We start from the raw sequence: 22,479 nt of genomic DNA, 5'->3' as shown, positions 1-22,479 counted from the left end.
TAGAGAACTGAACTCTCGCTCTTTAAATAGCTGACGTGTCTTGCGCATCCGTTCTGCGCATCGGACCCGAATTTCGGCCGCCGAGATTTTCTTCAAAAATTGTTGTACCCATGCATAATGCGCATCCCAGATTTTAGGACAATAAATTAATTAAATTTTACGCATTATGCACGGAGAAAGACGGTAAATCATTTTAATGGTTGTGTACCTCCAAACACGGAACACCTTTACTGATTGGCTGAGGGTACTCTCTGAGGTAATGTTCTTCATCAAGAAACTTGCCATCTCTTCCACCATTGGCAGGCTGGAAAACGCCATAGTTGAGCACATCCTTCAGGCTCTGATTGAGTGTGCACAGGATCCGCTGCTTGGCAACCCAGACTGTGGCGTTGGGGTTGAAACGCATACATTTCTGGTTTTGGGAGTGGGAGAGAGCAAAGATTTGGAAGATTTTGACACAACATTTGAAACAGCTACTAAATATAGTTGAAAATTACACAATTAAAAACTGGCCTGTACGGTGGTCGTGAAGTGCACATCTCAAAAACATATAACTAAACAAACAAGAAAAAGGTGATTGAACACACAGAAAAAACAAAAACTAACCAAAACTAAATGAGAAAAAAGTAATCACAAAAACCACAAAAACACAAGCTAAACAAACTAAAAAAAAGGTAACCACAAAAAAAACAAGCAAACAAGAAAATGATAATCACAAAAACGAAGCACTTTCCAGAAGTGGTTGGTAGTTGGGGGGAAGAAATAACACTCACAACTGATTGAATGAGACACATAATAGCCAGATGAACTTGTGAACACTTGGTTGCGTTACCTTGCATGTTGCAATGAAATTGTGTCTTGACTTTGTGTTTTTCTTTCCCTTGAAATGTTGTGTTTTTTGTCTCATAATGTATGTGTTCATAAGGGTGTATATGTTAATCTTTGTTACAAGATTATTATGGTTATCATCACTGGCTCTTATTTGTTGTGTTATCTGTTTATTTATTATTTATTATTACTCTTATTATTTATTGTTTGTGCCTTCTTTTTTATATTGCGTCGTTTACTTGTATGTCTATTGTGTAATATGTCTTGTCACCGTGGGATAGAGAAAACGTAATTTCGATCTCTTTGTGTGTCTCGGCATGTGAAGGCGTTGACAATAAAGCAGACTTTGACTTTGACTTTGATGTGGGCCTACTTTTTGGATAACCAATTTTATTAACATGGTGTACGTATGCGGAAACTGTGTAGTCTGGAGATCGAGGGTGTTCACTGAATTTTTAACTTTTCCCTCCTTTTTTAATCTAGTTAACATTACAGAAGGAGGAAATTTATAACTGCTCTGTCCTTCCTTCCTTCCTTCCTTCCTTCCTTCCTTCCTTCCTTCCTTCCTTCCTTCCTTCCTTCCTTCCTTCCTTCCTTCCTTCCTTCCTTCCTTCCTTCCTTCCTTCCTTCCTTCCTTCCTTCCTTCCTTCCTTCCTTCCTTCCTTCCACAATATCTGTTTTCTTCTGCTGGGGTGGCACGGTGGAGCACTGGTTAGCAAGTCGCCTCATACTGATTCCTTTCTGAAGTTTGCATGTTCTCCCTGTGCCTGCATGGGTTTTCTCCGGGTACTCCAGTTTTGTTTGTCTATGTCGGCCTTTTGAGTGGCTCGCAACCTGTTCAGGGTGTACTCCGCTAGCTGCCCAGTCAGCTGAGAGACGCTCCAGCATGCCCACGACCCTCATGAGAATAACCCACAATAGACGAGAGGCACTGAAATGCATTTTTAAAAGGAGTTTTGTCATAGGCATGAGTCCTTGTTCATGAGCGCAGGTCATAAATCATACAGTAGCTCAAAAGTTGCCTTTCTGAATAGACGGTAATTTTTTTTGTTTCTGGAATATAAAAATGTGTACATTATATAAGCAGTAAAAATTTGGCCATCCCCTCTCATTTTGCTGCACGTTTTGCATTTTTCTTTTTTTTTTTAACCTGCCTTTCAAATGCAGTATTTAAATGTGCAAAATCAGTCATTGCGATTCATCTCAGGTTTGACGAATCACTAAATTATTGTGCTAAATTAATCTATTTGCATAATACTCCTCAAAGAGACCGCAAAAGGAACTCGCCACTTTGTCGGTTGATAGAAATGGAGCAGGGCGACCAAATGTAGCTTGGACCAGGGTTTATTGAAGGGAAACGGGTGGTGGAGGACAGGACAAGGGGAACAAACGGGCAGGAGAACATAGCAACGTACGGGCAGCCGAAACAGACGGGAACCAGACGTGGGAAGACGAAGACGACGTGAACGGGGAACAAGGGATAAACGGGCAGGACAAACAGGGCGGGCAAACAGGAACTAACAGTGCTAATAGGAACAGACTAACACGACGATCCGACAGGGAGTGACACGCAGACAGGACTTACTAAGTACAAGACGGGTAATGAGGGGCAGCTGACGACAATTACAATGATTACAGCGCCAAGTTCCTGGGGGTGCACATCAGTGAGGATCTCTCCTGGTCCACCAACACCGCATCACTGGCAAAGGAAGCCAAGCGACAAAACAAAACTAACAACAGGACTGACCGACAAAGTCGTGGAACAAAAAGACAGGGTGACATTACCAAAGACAGGAACAGAAAGCAAACAGACATCATGACAGTAACACATGCAATGATCCGACGGTGAGCGAGGGGCAGACAGGACTTAAATACAAAACACGTTACATCGATTGAGGTGACACAGGAAGAGAGGGGCGACGCGAACACAAACTATGGCAACCTAGACACATAGAAAAACTGGGGACGAGACGTGACAAATGTCCCTCGAAATGAAACTTGAAATCACCAAGTTTTGGTTTCCAAGGGTGTTTTTATTCCTCTTCAACGTCTCTCCCATACAGAGCCGCCTTTTTCACGTCCGCACGCCTCTTTCCCGTGCGCGCACGGAGCGCGGTGGTGCGTTTATGGGCAGTCGGAGAAATCAACGCCAACAAAAAAAATTACATCCAGCCTAGTTAAGACCATACCAAAGACTATAAAAATGGGACCCATTGCCTCCCTGCGTGTGTGACGATCATTGGGACTTAAAAAAAAAAAAAAAAAAAGAAAAAAATTCATTAAAAAAAATTCATAAAAATTGGGTGCGTATTATACATGGGTACAGGCTTTTTTCCAGCATCAGCATGCCATTTTTAGGGTGCGTATTATACATGGGGGCGCACTATACACGGAAAAAAACGGTACCTTGTCTCACGTCATTTGGAAGAGACAATAAACAGTCTTGTTAAAAATTTGAAATGCGTCCAGTTCAGAATAATGAAATGTAAGTAGGAGAAACAGAGCACTCCATCCATCCATCCATCCATCCATCCATCCATCCATCCATCTTCTTTCGCTTATCCGGGGTCGGGTGGCGGGGGCAGCAGCTTTAGGAGGGACTCCTAGACTACCCTCTCCCCAACCCCTTCATCCAGCTCATCCCGGGCGATCCCAAGGCTTTCCCAGGCCAGCTGAGAGACATAGTCTCTCCAGCGTATCTTAGGTCGTCCCAGGGGTCTCCTACCGGTAGGACATGCCCGGAACACCTCTCCAGGGAGGCGTCCAGGAAGCATCCTGATGAGATGCCCGAGCCACCTCATCTGGCTCCTCTCAACCTGGAGGAGCAGCGGCTCTACTCTGAGTCTCTCCCAGATGACCGAGCTTCTCACCTTATCTCTAAGGGAGAGCCCGGACACCCTGCGGAGGAAACTCATTTCGGCCGCTTGTATCCTGGATCTCGTTCTTTCGGTCACGACCCATAGCTCGTGACCATAGGTGAGGGTAGGAGCATAGATCGACCGGTAAATCAAGAGCTTTGCCTTTTGGCTCAGCTCTCTCTTCACCACAACGGACCGGTACAAAGTCCGCATTACTGCCGACGCTGCTGTCGATCTCGCCCTCCATCCTGCCCTCACTCGTGAACAAGACCCCAAGATACTTGAACTCGTCCACTTGGGGCAGGATCTCATCCCCGATCCGGAGAGGGCATTCCACCCTTTTCCAACTGAGGACCATGGACTCGGATTTGGAGGTCCTGACCCTCATCCCGACCGCTTCACACTCGGCTACGAACCGCTCCAGTGAAAGCTGGAGATCACGGCCTGAAGAAGCCAACAGCACCACGTCGTCTGTAAAAAGCAGAGACGCGATGCTGAGGTCCCCGAACCGGACACCCTCAACGCCTCGGCTGCGCCTAGAAATTCTGTCCATAAAAATTAAGAACAGAATCGGTGACAAAGGGCAGCCTTGGCGGAGTCCAACCCTCACTGGGAACGAATCCGACTTGCTGCCGGAAATGCAGACCAAACTCCGGCATCGGTGATACAGGGACCAAACCACCCTCATCAGTTGGCTCGGCATCCCATACTCTCGAAGCACCCTCCACAGAACCTCCCAAGGGACACGGTCGAACGCCTTTTCCAAGTCCACAAAACACATGTGGACTGGTTGGGCGAACTCCCATGCACCCTCGGGAATCCTGACAGGGGGTAGAGTTGGTCCACTGTTTCACGGCCAGGACGAAAGCCACACTGCTCCTCCTGAATCCAAAGTTCGACCTCCCGACGGACCCTCCTCTCCAGCACCCCTGAATAGACCTTACCAGGGAGGCTGAGGAGTGTGATTCCCCTTTAATTGGAACACAACCTCCAGTCCCCCTTCTTAAAGAGGGGAACCACCACCCCAGTCTCCCAATCCAGAGGCACCGTCCCCGATGTCCACGCAACGCTGTAGAGGCATGTCAGCCATGACAGCCCCACAACATCCAGAGCCTTTAAGAACTCCGGGCGGACCTCATCCATCCCCGGGGCCCTGCCACCGAGGAGTTTTTTTAACTACCTCAGTGACTTCGACCCCAGAGATTGGAGAGTCCGCCTCAGAGTCTCCAGGCCCTGCTTCCACAATGGAAGGCGTGTCGGTGGAATTGAGGAGGTCTTCGACATATTCTCCCCACCGACTCAAAACGTCCCGAGTCGAGGTCAGCAGCACGCCATCTCCACTGTAAACAGTGTTGACTGTGCACTGCTTCCCCCTCCTGAGACGCCGGATGGTGGACCAGAATTTCCTCGAAGCCGTCCGGAAGTCATTTTCCATGGCCTCACCAAACTCCTCCCACGCCCGGGTTTTTGCCTCAGTCTGTGTTTTTCAATAATCAATAATGCTTAAACGCCCATTTCCAGCAACCATCCCTCTCGTGCTCTAATGGTCCATTTGTTTTTTTAATTGTGTTAGAAGGCTAATGGATGATTAGAAAACCATTGTGGAATTCTGTTAGTTTTCATGGAAAACACTAAATTGTCTGGGTGACTCCAAAGTTTTGAACGGTAGTGTATTTTCTAAAAGTTCTAACTAAAGTCACAAATAGCCAAGAATAGCCAGTCACAATAGCTGCTGCATGCCTTCTAACTAACCTTAACTTTACTGCCAGGAGAAGAACAATTTAGAGCTTGGCGCTAAAATGCCCAAAATTTGACAAAGCCAACAAACAATGGACCATGCATCTACTTGATGACACTCCACTGAAACCCCTCTTGGAAATAATCCTTCACTGGAATTTCTGAGCAATACACACACACACACACCCAAGCGAAAGAGATTACCTCCTGCAAAGCATACAAACAGTGAATCCGAAATGTGTTACTACTGGTCATTGTATAGTTAATCATGTGTCAAATGAGTCTTCGAAGATGAGGAAGCTGAAATACCAATTCTTTGTGTCTGCCAAAAACACAAAATTGCAACGCAGTTTATTGTCTATGTTCTGGGAAGAGTATACTGGGAAAAAGTTTGAATTTACTCAACTGAATAAACTGAAATATATCCAAGGCAATCTATTCACATTGTGCTGATTTAAAACTGTAATTATGTCAGAATCCCACCTGGAATGGTCAAAAAGGTCCTGGAAATGAATGTCTTTAAAAACAATGTGGCATTATTTCAACAATGAAATGCTTCAGGTCAGGGCCACAACTCAGCTATTCAAATAGACTAAAAGGCAATATATATAGTGAAGATATAAGCAAAACATTAAGTTAGAGAGAAATTAAAGAAAAACAGGGGGAAGACGTGTTTACTCGCATGAGTGAGACCTCATTTAAACGGTGAAGGACTGGTTTTAGAATAGAATAGAATAGAATAGAATAGAATAGAATAGAATAGAATAGAATAGAAGCTTTCATTGTCATTGTACAACAACAGACTGACTGGAGGTACAACAAAATCACAGGCTGCTTTACAAGGTGCTGGTTCCTGGTAAGAGTGAACATAAATAGTATAAATATAAATAATATAAATAGTGTAAACTGAGTAGACAGAGTTCATACAGTGAGAGGTTTGTGTGTGTTTGGTGGCCGGTGCATGTGTGTATTTAGGGTGGTGATGGCTTTTGGAAAGAAGCTATACAGTTCCATGAAAAAGTATTTGCCCTTTTCTCAAATTCTTACTTTTTTTGTGATAGTTTGCCCATATTTAAGATGATCAAACAAAAGACAAATATAACGCAAGAAAAAACAAAAGGCAGTTATTAAAGGATCACGGGTGTGGAGGAGCCTCTATCAGCTGTCAATGGGTGAGAGGCAAAGAAAATTGTGAACTGGTCACCATCCACTCACAAATTTTATTCATTAAGGGAAAGAAACTATTCAAAACTACACCAGCACTTGGATTGCCCTGTGAGCAAAAATGATTAGCCGCTCGACTAGTGAAAGGTTGACCCACCCTAGCAGCAACAACTGAAATCAAGCATTTTCTATAACAGGCAATAGGTCTTTCACATCTCTTTGGAGAAATTTTGTTCCACTCTTCCTTGCAGAATGGTTTTTATTCATCAATACTGGAGGGTTTTTCTTTTAGCATAAATAACATTTTCAAGGCAATGCCATATAATTTCAATCAGATTCAATAATGGAGGTAGACTAGACCACTCCAAAACCTTCTTTAAAAAAATAGGCAACCAGAAATCGACTTGCAAGAATGTTTTTGACCGTTGGCCTAGTGCGAGTTGATAATAAATAACACCGGTCACTTTTATCCGGTATGTTTCAGTATTCTTATAATAAAGTAATGGGATGCCGCGATAATGTTCTTCACAAAAGGTTAAAAGTATGGAAATATTGCCAATCCGTCTGCTCAATGACCTTAACCGCTTCTTTGCTCGCTTCGACGCTCAGAACAGCACTTGCCCGCTGAAGGCCACTCCCCCTTCACACGAGCTGCCCCTGTGCCTCTCCACAGACAGCGTGAGGAGGGCGCTTGCCGCCATCAACATCCGTAAGGCGGCGGGCCCTGACAACATCCCGGGTCGAGCGCTGAAGGACTGCGCTGGTGAGCTGAGGGGTGTCTTCACGGACATCTTTAACACTTCCCTGCAGCAGGCCATCGTCCCGTCGTGTTTCAAAGCTGCCACTATCGTACCTGTGCCAAAGAAACCTGCTCCGTCCTGCTTCAATGACTACCGCCCCGTGGCACTTACGCCCATCATCATGAAGTGCTTTGAGCGGCTTGTCATGACGAACATCCGATCCGTTCTCCCCCCCCACCATTGACCCCTTCCAGTTTGCGTACCGAGCCAAACGGACCTCTGAGGATGCCATCTGCTCTGCCCTCCACTCGGCCCTCACCCACCTGGAGAGAAGGGACTCGTATGTAAGATTGCTGTTTGTGGACTTCAGTTCTGCCTTCAACAACATTGTGCCACAACGCCTCATCAGCAAACTTGACACGCTGAGCCTCAGTACCTACCTCTGCAACTGGCTACTGGACTTCCTCTGTCAGAGGCCACAGGTGGTACGTGTTGGCGACAAAATCTCCGCCAGCATCACGCTGAGCACGGGGTCCCCCCAAGGCTGCGTGCTCAGTCCACTGCTCTTTACCCTCCTGACGCATGACTGCACTGCAACCTACAGCGACAACCGCATAGTAAAGTTTGCTGACGACACGACTCTGGTGGGTCTCATCACCAAGGTAGACGAGACTCAATACAGGCTGGAGGTTGACCTTCTGTCCACGTGGTGCAGGGACAACAACCTCCTGCTGAACGTCGACAAGACCAAGGAGATTGTTGTGGACTTCCGGAAGGGTCACACCCAACACCTGCCGCTGACCATCGACGGTGCTGTGGTGGAGAGAGTGAGCAGCGCCAAGTTCCTGGGGGTGCACATCAGTGAGGATCTCTCCTGGTCCACCAACATCGCATCACTGGCGAAGAAAGCCCAGCGTCGCCTGTACTTCCTGCGGAAACTCAGGCGAGCGAGCGCTCCTCCGGCCGTCATGACTGCATTTTACCGCGGCACCATTGAGAGCGTCCTCTCGAGCTGTATTGCTGTTTGGGGTGGCGGCTGCACTGACTACAACTTGAAGGCCCTGCAGCGCATAGTGAACACGGCTGGTAAGATAATTGGTGCTTCGCTCCCCTCCTTGAAGGACATTTACACGTCCCATCTCACCCGCAAGGCGACCACGATTGTGAGTGATGTGAGTCACCCCGCTCACTCTTTGTTTGAGCTTCTGCCCTCTGGGAAGAGGTACAGGAGCCTGTGCTCCCGCACCACCAGACTCTCCAACAGCTTCATACTCCAGGCTGTTAGGATCCTGAACTCGCCCCCCTTTTCTGCGTAGCGTCTTGTACTTAGCGCTATGCTTACTGTCTGCTGTACGCACACTGGCTCAGTTTTGCTTCTCCCATTTATTGGGTTATTTGTTTATTATTTATTCATCACTCATTTTATTTATTTATTCTTTTTTATTTATTGTTTGTGCCTTCTTGTTTTTATTTTGTGTCGTCTAATTGTATGTTTATCGTGTACTGTGTCTCGTCACCGTGGGATGGAGGAAACGGAATTTCGGTTTCTTTATGTGTCTTGACATATGAAGGGATTGACAATAAAGCTGACTTTGACTTTTGAAATTGTTTTGGAAATGAATTTTAATAGGTTAGCAGGTCTGAATACATCCATCCATTATCTGTACCGCTTGTCCCCACGGGTGTCGCGGTATTGTATTAGAAAGTTAGTTTTTCTTAATATATTTTTTTAAAAAGGGCGCCAATGTTCTGAATGTCTTTTGAGGAGTGAAATCCAGGCCATTATTTCAAAGCAGAAAATGAAATGAGCAGTTTATTTATATATTTTTAAATACTACATCAGCGATGGCAGTTAATTGGCATAATATGTCTGCTAAAACTGTTCAGTTCACTACCTGCTTATAGATGAAGTTACAATTTAAGTTATAAATATCCATCCATTTTCCATACCGCTTGTAAGCACGGGGATCGTGGGCGTGCTGGAGCCTATCCCACCTGTCATCGGGCAGTGGGCGTGGGACACCCTGAACTGGTTGCCAGCCAATCGCAGGGCATACAATCAATCCGCACTCACACCCATGGGCAATTTGAAGTGTTCATTCGGCCTACCAAGCTTGTTTTTAGGATGTGGGAGGAAACCGGATGACCCGGAGAAAATGAGGAGAACATTTAAACTCCACACAGGGAGCGCCGGAGGTGGAATCGAACCCACACCCTCCAAAAAGTGAGGCGGACGTGCTAACCAGGATACAGTACATGCAATAAACATAATAGCGATTGACAAAAATGCTAAGCCATATTTAGAAATTAATATATTAATGGTTAATTTTTTCTACTATTAACGTGTCTTATTTACTTGAATGAGATGATTTCTGTGAAAACCAAATGCGGACTTGATTTCTTTTGGACACACTGGAGTAGTTTTATAATCGATTTCAAAAATTAAAATTCCAAATATTTATGTTCAAGAGCAAATTTCATTCTCCATTTGACAATGACTTCTTTAAACCACACACAATGTGTATTATAGTATTTTAGACTCCCTTTGTGGCATCCATTCAAGTCACTCACCGTCTGCTGCAGGTCAGGGATGATAATGCGGATCACCTGTGAGTTTATGTGAATGTCGTCTATGTGGTATGGTGAAGGCTCAGCGCTGGCCCTAATAGTTTCATAAATGGTTTCTTCATGGAAGCTTTCAGAGGCGCAGTCATCAGAATAATCAGAAAAGCTCTGGGCCATCTCATCCTCACTAGAAGTGGGGCTCCGGGGGATTGTCATCAGGCCTGGCGCAGCTAAGTCTAGCTGCATCAGACAGGGAAGAAGCATTAGTCAGTCAGTCTCACTTAATTTCTTCATTACAAAGATACACGTGAAACCATCAGTTCTGTTTGGAGATATCCTATGAGGATGCTTGTAAATTTGACATTCCATTCAAAATCGCTGAATTTCATTTCATTACACCCTTAAAACTGCTGAGTTATAAAGATGGCCCTAACCAGAAAGTTGACTAACAATTTGCCCCACCGGAAACAGTATATTAGGTTGTTTTGTAAAAAAAACAATGCAGAAAGTTGGGTCAAATTATTTTTCAAATTGCCTCAATTTCCTAAATCCGTTAAATTTTTAACACAAATTGGTTTGTTTTTAAACGAGCATTTTTAAAGGTGTTGCAATATGAAATTCTTTAGATTGGTATTGTTTGACAAAGTTTTCAGCATGTCCAGCAGGCTGCCTTTCTCTGGCGCAACCCTCTGCTTTTATCAGACGTGGGACTGGCCCACAGTTTTCACTCATTTGTGCACCCAATCGTGCTGTATTAAAATATGATTAAATAAAACATAATGTGTGAATTAACACTTTTAAATGAGTCCCACTACTGGTTGAATTGGTTGAGTGTTTTTATTTTCCCAGTAAAAAAACATTTCCCAAGTTAAAATCGCCTTTAGCTTGAAATTTGCCAATGTCATGAATACCGGGTTTTTTCGTGTATAATGCGCCCCCATGTATAATACGCACCCTAAAAATGGCATGTTGATGCTGGAAAAAAGCCCGTACCCATGTATAATACGCACCCAATTTAAAAAAAGAAAAAAAAATTTTTTTTTCTTTTTTTTTTTTTTTAAGTCCCAATGATCGTCACACACGCAGGGAGGCAGTGGATCCCATTTTTATAGTCTTTGGTATGGTCTTAACTAGGCTGGATGTCATTTTTTTTGTTGGCGTTGATTTCTCCGACTGCCCGTAAAGGCACCACCGCGATCAGTGCAGACGTGAAAAAGGCGGCTCTGTATGGGAGAGACGTTGAAGAGGAATAAAAACACCCTGGGAAACCAAAACTTGCCCCTCGTCGTGACTCCGAGCCGCAACAAATGTTTCGGATTTGTGTAGGGTACATTGTGACAGACAGCAAACGAGCAGGTGATCGAGCAAGCGTCTGATACGAGAGCATTGCGGTCGTATGGAGCGTGTTTGACGTGAACAGCAGAGACGAAAGCAACAAGGCAAAGTGTTGTGAAATAAAATATTACCTGTAATACGCATTTTGTTATTTGCTGATTGAAACTGCTAATTAAACTGTGAATTGAAACTAATAGGAAGAAAACAACTCTCACCCTTTATATAGCTGACATGTCTTGCGCATCCATTCTGCGCATCTGTAATGGCAGCCTCCGTATGACGTCCGGTTCGCGATGGAGGTTAAAAAACAAACAATATTTGACAATAACACACCATCAAGGATTGCACCATCGCATCAAACGATGTGTCGTCAATTATGAATTTTACTGACTAAGTGTGTTGGGCAGGATGGCTGAATGCGATGCGCGATTGACGACAAACAAGAAAAAAGGTGATTTCAAGTTTTATTTCGAGGGATATTTGTCATTTGTCATTTGTAATTTAATTGCTTCAATAATGTTAGATGTTTCAATATTCATGTACACGTTGTTCTGACATGTTTGTAACAACAAAAAAAGCTAAACATTTGGACAAAGCTTGTATTTATTGTTTTTTTCTGCATGCCTTTAATGTGATGTGGTGTCATTTTCTGTCAAGGTACTTATTGGCTATTCAGGCGTAGTCGGCGTAACAACAAATAACAAATAACAAATTAGCCGAGCAACAGAAGATGTAGGAAAAGTTAACTATAAACACCATAAAAAAAATTCTAAGACATTTTAAGCAGAACATTGTCAAAGGTCTAAAATGAAGAGTAAAGTGAGTTACAGAGCTGCTTATTCAGCACTTTGTATGACATGACTGTGCCTTTAACGCTCCCGTTCACCTTGTATAAGAATATGTGTGCCGCTTCACAAAACGTTCGAGAGACAATTATGTAGGTTTTGCCTGCTATTGTTAAGACATTAATTGGAATGTTGCATTAATTATTGAGATTACGACTTTTATTCCTACTTTAGATACAGACATAAAGACACGCTCATTTGGAACAAATTATGGGGATACAGTGACAATACATTGTCGTTGTGTATGCATGTACAGTATGTATAGTACATAATGTACAGAAATAGCTTCTGTTCTCTGAGACCGTCCATCGTGGTCGAAGATAACAAATCTCCCTTTTGCTGTGTGGATCTTGGTAGTGGTTATAGTAGCTGACGACAATACCCTAGTATCTAACTAGTTGTTTCCCAATTAGTAGGCTGCACCCTCCAAAAGATTTTCGCACGGTGGGTGCTTCAAAGGCTTCTCCTCATGGAGAACCAGATGAATCGTGATGACTTTGGATGGACCTCACGTGGTGTCTTAGTAGGTCAGTATGAGGCGTTGGTGCGGAGTATCAGAGTGTGATTTTCCTCCAGGTGCAAGACACCTTTATGACATACCGAATGTCAATGAGGCAGGTTCGCTGACTCCATCATTGTTTATTTTGGGGATGATTATTGAACATGTTTAAAGAAGACAGAGACAAAACAACCAAATACATAAAAACAAAAGAATAAACAACAGAAATATGATACAGTATGAGTAAATAAAGGTTACATTGACCTGTCACATGATAGAGGAGAAATTGGCTGTCTGCAAAATGATAGTCATTGTTCATTCCCACACGAGTATACCAAAATACGTCCAGCACAAACGAACACACAACAAATATACAAAAAATAGTAAATGATGACAAATCTGCTCAGTGAAGAAATGAAACTAACAACATTTCAATATAGTGAACATCAGACATTTGATTATAAAAATTACCTCGATCCAAATAACCAATTCTATGAAAACAGACACAGCTTTGGATGTAAATATTATGCAAATGGACAATTTAATAGAAACATGAAAATAGAAAATGCACTATCAATTATACATTTCAATAGCTGAAGTCTCTTAAGAACTTTACAATAAATACATTCCAAGTAATAGTTATATTAGAAACGTCTTCTTGCTATCTGTCTGGCACAGATAATCTTTGTGCAGACTTGATAACAGAACAACAGTTTTGAGGGCTTTAACTGATATTTGACCAACTGTATTGGGTCAGACCTGTAAAACATTGACTCATGAGTGGCCGTCTTTGAAGAGCTTGGAATCACTCTCCTGTTGCATCGCATGGTGGCAACTATTGATGTTCGTTTTTGCACAAACTTCAGTGCCAGGTCTTTGCTCGTGAAAAAGTTGTCAGACGTAGCCGCACCCAAGGTACGGCTCCATAAGTGTCATCACTACACGTGTCCCCAAACTGTTGACTCTCTGCTCAGCCTTTCCAAGATACGGCCTCACACTGAGGCAGTACTTCGTTCCAACTTTAGCTAAGATCCAAAACTTGATTCCAAACTTGTCGGGTTTATTAGGGATGTATTGCATGAACCTACAGCAAGTATTAGTCGGAAACAGCTGTTTATCCACTGTAAGTAAATCATGTGGAATATATGCCTTTTGGCTGTTCTCAACGAATCTGCCCAAAACCCATGACATCAAACAAAATTTGTCTATTTTCACTCTCTCTCCGCGAGTGGAATGCACATCAAAATGAATGTACCGTAATTTCCGGGCTATTAGCCGCACATGATTATAAGCCGCACCAGCAAAAACTAACAGGGCTGGTTAAAAAAACATACCAGTAAAAGTAAAAAAGAGCCAGTATAACAGCCGTCTTCACCTTTCTCCTGTGTACTGAAACCATCGAAGTCTTCCTCCTCAGTGTCCGATTGGAACAGCGTCAGATATCCTTCGCCACACATTTCGTCAGTCTCTCTTCCTTTGTCGCTTTTATCCATTTCTTCTAGCATTTTCCATAATGAGGGTCTGTTCATGCTAATTTTATTCATGCACGAAGCGCTAAGTTACATTAAACTAACGAGCGACACGTATAGCTCCAGAGTAGACGTGACGGGAAAATAAAGAAAAGGGTGATGCAACACAATGTCATCAACATCGACTGACTTTAACTTAAAAGCAGCATCATATGCATTTCTTTTGTCCCCCATAATGACGGTTTGTATATAAAAGCTTTCCTTTCTGTAACTAATCTCGGGGTAATATTTGACCAAACTCTCTCCTTTCAAAAGCACATTAAGAATATAACCACAATTGCGTTCACCTTCGTAATATTGCAAAGATTCGTCCGATCCTCTCGACCGGTGATGCGGAAACTACGTATTATACATGCGTTCGTTACGTCGCGCCTGGACTACTGTAATGTACTATTTTCGGGTCTTCCTAAGTCCCGTATCAAAAGTCTACAGTTAGTACAAAATGCGGCTGCAAGGCTGCTCTCTCGGTCAAGAAAATTTGATCACATTACCCCAATACTAGCCAACTTACATTGGCTCCCGGTCCATTTAAGATGTGACTTCAAGGTTCTTCTATTAATCTATAAATCACTGCATGGCTTAGCGCCTTCATATCTCGTCGACCTAGTTGTTCCTTATGTTCCGTCTCGTAACCTTTGTTCGCAAAACGCTACCCTTTTAGCGACACCGAGGGCCAAGAAAATGTCTGCAGGCTCTAGAGCATTTTCTATTCGGGCTCCAGAGCTTTGGAATGCCCTACCAATGGATATTAGGACTGCTACCTCAGTAGAAACATTTAAGACACGTTTAAAGACACATTTCTATGACATGGCCTTTAACTAACCAGTAGTGGCCGATTCGGCTGGAGTTTGTTTTCTCTCCCTCTCCACCCCCTCCCTCCCCCCTCCCGGGCCGGGGAGGTGGTTAGGTGGCACCCATGCTGACAGCGGATATCTGGATTCTCGTGGACCTATTCAGGATGGGGGAACTGCAGCTCAACCTCCTCGAAGACACTGCCAGGACAATTGAGGGGTCCTTCGGCAGCCCTTCGGCAGCCCTTCGGCAGCCCTTCGGCAGCCCTTCGGCAGCCCTTCGGCAGCCCTTTGGCAGCCCTTCGCTCTGACATGGACATCCACTTTTTATTTCATTGATTTTCATATTGTATCATTTGTGCCCTCTCTGCGTCCATTTCAACCTGGTGATCCTGAAAGGGGGATCCTTCCATCTGTGGTCCCTTCTCAAGGTTTCTCATTTTCCCCCAGTAGTTTCTTTTTTAGTTTTTCCTTGCCCTTTTGGGAGCTTAAGATCAGGGGATGCTTTGAGAATAATTGTCAATTTTTGTCTATGTGAAGCCCTTTGAGACTGCTTGTGATTTAGGGCTATACAAATAAACTTGACTTGACTTGACCTTTCTTCAGTAATGTCTGTCTTGATCTCGTTCTGTCTATTTGTGTGAATTATACGGCATTATTTGTCTGGCGGACATGCGATCAGCACACCACTCTTCTCCCCAGTGACCGTGTCACATATGTATCCCTCCACCTAGCAAACTGGTTGCTGCACAACAGTGGTCCACAGCCTTTTTACGAGTGTATAAAAGTGATCAGGTCATCACAAAAATCACGAAAAAATCCATAGATAAGCCGCACCGGACTACAAGCCGCAGCGTTCAAAACTTGAGCAAAAAGTAGCGACTAATAGTCCGAAATGTACGGTACTGTTATTTTCTTCTGAATCTATGTGTGTGTGTGTGTGCGTGCGTGTGTTTGTTTGTACATATACATATGAAATAGACCATTAACTTGTGGTTAAACGGTGTTTTGTCCGTCTAATGAGTGTTTGTCCGGCAGTTTTTTTTGTTCGTCTCGTCGTACTGAGTCGTACTACAAGTACGGTAGGCAGGTTCTGCTTGACATCGGCCAAAGCGAGTTTTGTCAAGTTCTGGACTTTGATGCGGGAACATTAAAGGAGCTCGGCCTGCTACGTCCTGAAGCGTCGCCGGGCTCGTCTGCTATTCCTCCCCCGGTTGGGAAGCGTCGAAAGCGGTGTGCGAGGAGGCTGAAGAGGGGCAAACACGGGGGCGTCCGGGCCAGGCTGGCGGCCAACCCTGCTCGCCGTGCCCTCCATTCTTCTGGCGAATGTTCGATCGCTGGACAACAAAATGGATTACATTTGCTTGCTGCGATCTGCAAACCGGACAGTGCGGGACTGCTGTGTGCTCGTGTTCACGGAGACTTGGTTGATTGTCAACATTCCGGACTCTGCTGTACATCTGGAGCGGCTAGCGTGCTATCGGGCGGACCGGGCCATTGTACAAGGGGGTAAATCTCGTGGAGGTGGAATTTGCGTCTACATCCGTGACGAATGGTGCCGGGACTCTGTAGTGGTATGCAAGCACTGCTCGCCACTGGCGGAGTTCGTGATCATTAAGTGGCGTCCTTTTTACCTGCCAAGGGAATTTACCGCGATTCTGCTCGTCGCGGTTTACATCCCGCCTTCCAACATCGAAGGCGACAGGATCGCGGCTCTTATTGAACTGTACCAGGCTGTCAGTGAACAAGAGACAGCGCACCCTGACGGTTTCACCATCTTCGCTGGGGATTTTAATCACGCTAACCTGAAGTCTGTTTTTCCGAGGCTTCACCAGCATGTTAATTTTCCTACGGGTGGCGACAGCTTCCTGGACCTGGTCTACTCTTCGCATAAAGGAGCTTTCAAAGCCGCCCCCTCCCCCATCTTGGACTTTCTGACCGGTGAGATGACAGTGAAGTCTGCCTAATTCACAAAGACCCCAAAATACCCTGACCAAAGCTTTATTATCGCTTTATTACCAGCTATAGTTTGAGGAGCAGTTTGACATACCAATTTGCTTGCTATGAATTTAGTGAATACATTTGTAGACTTCAAATGTTGATAGTACTGCACTTTACAAGTAAAAAGATATTTTCTGCTATTCAATTTTAAGTGCCCTTGTAAGTTGATAAGCACACTTTGTAACCTTGTTACAAGGTTAGCCCTGTAATATATTACATTATATTATATTAAGCCTCCTATAAAAATATTTACAAAGAGTAAGAAAAAATGCAGTTGATAACAAAAAATTCCACCCAAATAAGCGTAAAAAGTGGAACACTCAATGTCAACATATGTACCTGTTATGCTTTTGCCCGCATACAGACAAATGGTGAGAGCATCCAGGCCAGTTCGCAAGCAGGTACGGGTGTGGCCTGAGGGTGCCTCTGATGCACTGCGTGACTGCTTTGGCTCTACTGACTGGGACATGTTTAGGAGGGCTGCCACTTGCGACGATCGGACAGACATTGAGGAGTATACTGACTCTGTTTCCTTCTACATCAGGAAGTGCATTGATGATGTGACTCACTCAAAATCCATCGTCACTCGGGCTAACCGGAAGCCATGGCTGACGGGGGCTGTCTTCAGGCTGCTGAGGGCCAGGGACAAAGCCTTTAGAATGGGGGATGAGGCTGGCTTGAGGACTGCGAGGGCTGACCTGTCCCGGGGCATCAAAGATGCAAAGAGGGCGTTCTCGTGCAAAATTACCGCCCACTTCAAGGACAGCAGGGACGCACGGAGCCTTTGGCAGGGCATTCAGACCATCACGGATTACAAGCCCGCGCCGCAGAGCTGTGAGGGCGACGTCCGTCTGCTCAATAACCTCAACCGCGTCTTTGCTCGCTTCGACGCTCAGAACAGCACTTGCCCGCTGAAGGCCACTCCCCCTTCACACGAGCTGCCCCTGTGCCTCTCCGCCGACAGCGTGAGGAGGGCGCTTGCCGCTATCAACATCCGTAAGGCGGCGGGCCCTGACAACATCCCGGGTCGTGCGCTGAAGAACTGCGCTGGTGAGCTGACGGATGTCTTCACAGACATCTTTAACACTTCCCTGCAGCAGGCCATCGTCCCGTCATGTTTCAAAGCTGCCACCATCGTACCTGTGCTGCTTCAATGACTACCGCCCCCTGGCACTTACGCCCATCATCATGAAGTGCTTTGAGCGGCTTGTCATGGAGCACATCCGATCCGTTCTCCCCCCCACCATTGACCCCTTCCAGTTTGCGTACCGATCCAAACGGTCCTCTGAGGATGCCATCTGCTCTGCCCTCCACTCGGCCCTCACCCACCTGGAGAGAAGGGACTCGTATGTGAGATTGCTGTTTGTGGACTTCAGTTCTGCCTTCAACACCATTGTGCCACAACGCCTCATCAGCAAACTTGACACGCTGGGCCTCAGTACCTACCTCTGCAACTGGCTACTGGACTTCCTCTGTCAGAGGCCACAGGTAGTACGTGTTGGCGACAAAATCTCCGCCAGCATCACGCTGAGCACGGGGGCCCCCCAAGGCTGTGTGTTCAGTCCGCTGCTCTTCACCCTCCTGACGCATGACTGCACTGCAACCTACAGCGACAACCATATAATGAAGTTTGCTGACGACACGACTCTGGTGGGTCTCATCACCAAGGGAGACGAGACTCAATACAGGCTGGAGGTTGACCTTCTGACCACGTGGTGCAGGGACAACAACCTCCTGCTGAACGTCGACAAGACCAAGGAGATTGTTGTGGACTTCCGGAAAGGTCACACCCAACACCTGCCGCTGACCATCGACGGTGCTGTGGTGGAGAGAGTGAGCAGCGCCAAGTTCCTGGGGGTGCACATCAGTGAGGATCTCTCCTGGTCCACCAACACCGCATCACTGACAAAGAAAGCCCAGCGCCGCCTGTACTTCCTGCGGAAACTCAGGCGAGCGAGCGCCCCTCCGGCCGTCATGACTACATTTTACCGCGGCACCATTGAGAGCGTCCTCTCCAGCTGTATTGCTGTTTGGGGTGGCGGCTGCACTGACTACAACTTGAAGGCCCTGCAGCGCATAGTGAACACGGCTGGTAAGACTATTGGTGCTTTGCTCCCCTCCTTGAAGGACATTTACACCTCCCATCTCACCCGCAAGGCGACCACGATTGGGAGTGATGTGAGTCACCCCGCTCACTCTTTGTTCGAGCTTCTGCCCTCTGGGAAGAGGTACAGAAGCCTGCGCTCCCGCACCACCAGACTCTCAAACAGCTTCATACTCCAGGCAGTCAGGATCCTGAACTTGCTTCCCCGTTCTGCGTAGCGTCCTGTACTTTTACTGTCTGTATGCACACTGGCTTTTATTCGTTGTGTTATCTATTTATTTATTATTTATTGTTACTCTTATTTATTGTTTGTGCCTTCTTGTTTTTTATATTGCGTTGTTTAGTTGTGTGTCTATTGTGTCACCGTGGGATAGGGAAAACGTAATTTCGATGTCTTTGTGTGTCTCGGCATGTGAAGATGTTGACAATAAAGCAGACTTTGACTTTGACTTTGATAATAGGAATATGTGGAATATGCTTCTGCTACTGTTTTAGTAAGTGACAGAAATAAGACTGGGGGTAGGGGCAGATAACTTATTTAAACTTCCTACCACTCCCTTTGAACATGTAAAGAATTTTAAATCTATAATGAATTATTTTTATTTTTTTCTCCTTTCCCACGAATCTAAACACTTTATGTTTGTATGTTCAATAATACAACCTACCAACATTCACTCATTCATACATCAATGGGAGGCTGCTGCACTGCAAAGCCCACTGGAAGCAAGTTAGGATTCAGTGTCTTGCTCATACTCTTCAACATGGTCACCAGGGTTGAGGATTGAACCCACAACCTTAGAGTTGGAAGACAACCACTCTGCCATCGAGCCACGCCACCCTAATCATTCAATCCTGATTGTCATCACGCTTTTTTTTTCCATTTGTTTCCAAATTGCCTGTTTTAAAGTATCTGCCCTGAAAATTGAAAAATCTAGAAATTATTTTAACATATATATGTACGTATATGTGTGTGTGTGCACGTGTGTGTGTGTGTGTGTGTGTGTGCGTGTGTGTGTGTGCGTGTGTGTGTGTGTGTGTGTGTGTGTGTGTGTAAAATAACAAGAGAATATGTGTATTGTGACCAGGCTGACCAATACCCTGGACAGCGCATCGCTCTCGTCCGGTCAGACGACATTAACGATGAGTGCCCGCAACTCCACCCAGCTTGTTCGCCACGCTATATAAACCTCGCACACCCAGCCCTCTCTGTCAGGTCGTCCATGTTGCTATCCCGACCCATCTGTTGCCTGCCTTCCCCAAACTGACTCGCGTTGCGGACCAAGCCCGTTTACCTGTTGCTCGATCCGTGTATGACTTCTGCTTGGCCTGACCCTTTGCCCATTCTTCGACCAAGAATTCTGCCTATGCCCTACCTGCTTTGTGTTTTGCTTCATTCTCTGCCTGTCCCTGACCACGAGCCTGCTCTGCCCTTGCCAGCTTCGCTGACGCATCTGCTTCACTACATTGCCTGTAATCCCCTTTGTCTCCTATACAATAAACGAGAGTACTGTGACACATTTGGTTGTCCTGTCTGTCCCGTCACACAGGCACATGCTTGATCAAGAAGCACACACACAATCACCACAATCGACCTGAAATCTATCGCGATAAGTAATCAAGCCCAGGCTTAATTAGGCCGATGTTAAAATCTTCGAAGTGACAGTACTGAGAGATTTATTGTCCAGGTCAAGTTGCCAGGTCAGTTGCATAGCACCTGGGAATGGACACAAAGTTATTGAAGAGGATAAAACCAAGGCAGCGCACAACAGTTTAGTGGTAATAGGTGTAGGAAAAGGAACAAGAAGAAGGGGGCCCTCTTAAGAACTCAGAAAACAATTTAATTGTATTCTGAGTCGAGTGTCAAAATAGTCATACTGAGCACTTGGAAAAAGGTAAGACCTCAGTCAAGGTTAAGGCTTGAACATTTGTCCCACATTGCCAGTACCGCTTGGCAAAGCTTCTCAATCTTGAGAAAAGAATGAATGGTAACAAAAAGCACATCAAGACACAAGTAAACAAAAGAAGAGTTTGCACACCTGTGTGAACACATAAGATTAAAATGAGAGAAAAGAGAACCCTCTTCTTGTCGTAGTTAATCGTTTTTGTTCCAGTTAGAGTGAGAATGCTTGTTGATACATGGAAGTGCACTTTTTTCTTGACTAGGCTTTCAACAAATTGGCTAACCTTGAAATTGCACGGACCCAGCAGCGAATGGCAAAACCCCATGACATCTTTTAGTTAATTGGTGGTTGCCTTTCATTTATTTATCTGCACATTGCAATTGTCATTCCAGAGTGTAAATGTCAGTGAATGTCAAGACATTTCCAAAGTGTTTTTGCTTACAGTGTAAACATTTTGACCATCTCATATTAAGCCTGCATTATTCAGTGGTAGGTTTTAGGGGTCTACTAACATGTTATTTGTGTTTGTTCATTTGTTTAAAAGCTCTCAATTCATGTTCTATCAATGTTTTTTTCATCCAAACATGTACCACTCACTGCTTAATTATGTCATTGTCCTAGTATTTGTTTGAGTTTCCTGTTGTGTTTATAATTTAATTTCTCAAGACTATTAAAATATCAAAAGCCAGCTCTATGTTAATTATTATATATTGTTTGTTTCTTGAGACTCCAGACAGTGGTGGTATTTTAAAGCAATTTAATGAATCTCATACATGCAAATTAATAGCCAACGAATTGTATTTGATTCCCTCTTAATTTAACGGCAAGATGACTATGTCTGAAAAACTGAGTGACAGGCATGGTCACCAAGCCATTCATGGTGTGCTGTATTGTCCTTTTTTTAAACTTTGGTTTTATACACCACACCGCTTTATTTATATCATCGTGTGTCAGGGAAATAATTTATCCTCCCCAATGGGAACTATTTTTGTTGGTATGGTAAAGTACTTGTTCACCAATATGTCTGCCAGCTAGATTATGATATAAACTGTATCTTTACTTCACTACAAATCTCGCCATTTGCCCCTGAGGTGAATCAATCCGTTGTAGTGAGAACTCAAAACACAAGTAGGAACTTGATCTTCAAAACGTTATTATTATTAGGGATATTCATGGCCCCTGGTGTCAATTTAAGTAGTAACATGATCTACTAGACATAATTTTAATCATATCATAAATCTTCAATGCCAAAAATAATTTGGACATTAATATTAATATAACCTTCCTGTGGGCTAACCACCTGTTGGAGGGGCCAAAGGGGTCTGGTGTCCTGTGAGCTGGGCAGGTGCCAAAGTTGGGCACCTTGGTGGGCTGATCCTCAGCTACAGAAGCTAGCTTTAGGGACATGAAATGTTACCTCTCCAGGACCTCTCAGGGAACTACCTCGAGCTGATGTGCGAGGCAGAGGAGTTCCGACTGGTCGTTGAAGTTTCCTCCAGACATATATTGGGTTCTGATAAACCAGTCCTCTCGAGGGGGGATTGGACACTCGGGACATTGACAAGTGGATTGCTGCAAAGCT

At 44.7% G+C, this 22,479-nt stretch overlaps 1 long non-coding RNA gene across 1 annotated transcript in view; it reads right to left on the bottom strand.

Moving 5' to 3' along the window:
* Positions 1-214: 214 nt before the first annotated feature.
* The window catches only part of LOC133153249 (uncharacterized), a 65,062-nt gene continuing 42,797 nt past the window's right edge, over positions 215-22,479 (bottom strand). Inside the window, exons 2-3 of the long non-coding RNA XR_009714280.1 lie at positions 9,899-10,132; positions 215-412 (exon numbers count right to left, since the gene is read on the bottom strand). This is a non-coding gene — a long non-coding RNA (uncharacterized LOC133153249). The remainder of the gene's footprint in view (positions 413-9,898; positions 10,133-22,479) is intronic.

The sequence above is a fragment of the Syngnathus typhle genome, linkage group LG4 (assembly GCF_033458585.1).
Source record: "Syngnathus typhle isolate RoL2023-S1 ecotype Sweden linkage group LG4, RoL_Styp_1.0, whole genome shotgun sequence".
NCBI classification, from domain to species: domain Eukaryota; kingdom Metazoa; phylum Chordata; class Actinopteri; order Syngnathiformes; family Syngnathidae; genus Syngnathus; species Syngnathus typhle.
The sequence above is the reverse complement of the archived record's forward strand: the minus strand, read 5'-3'. Positions and strand labels throughout refer to the sequence as shown.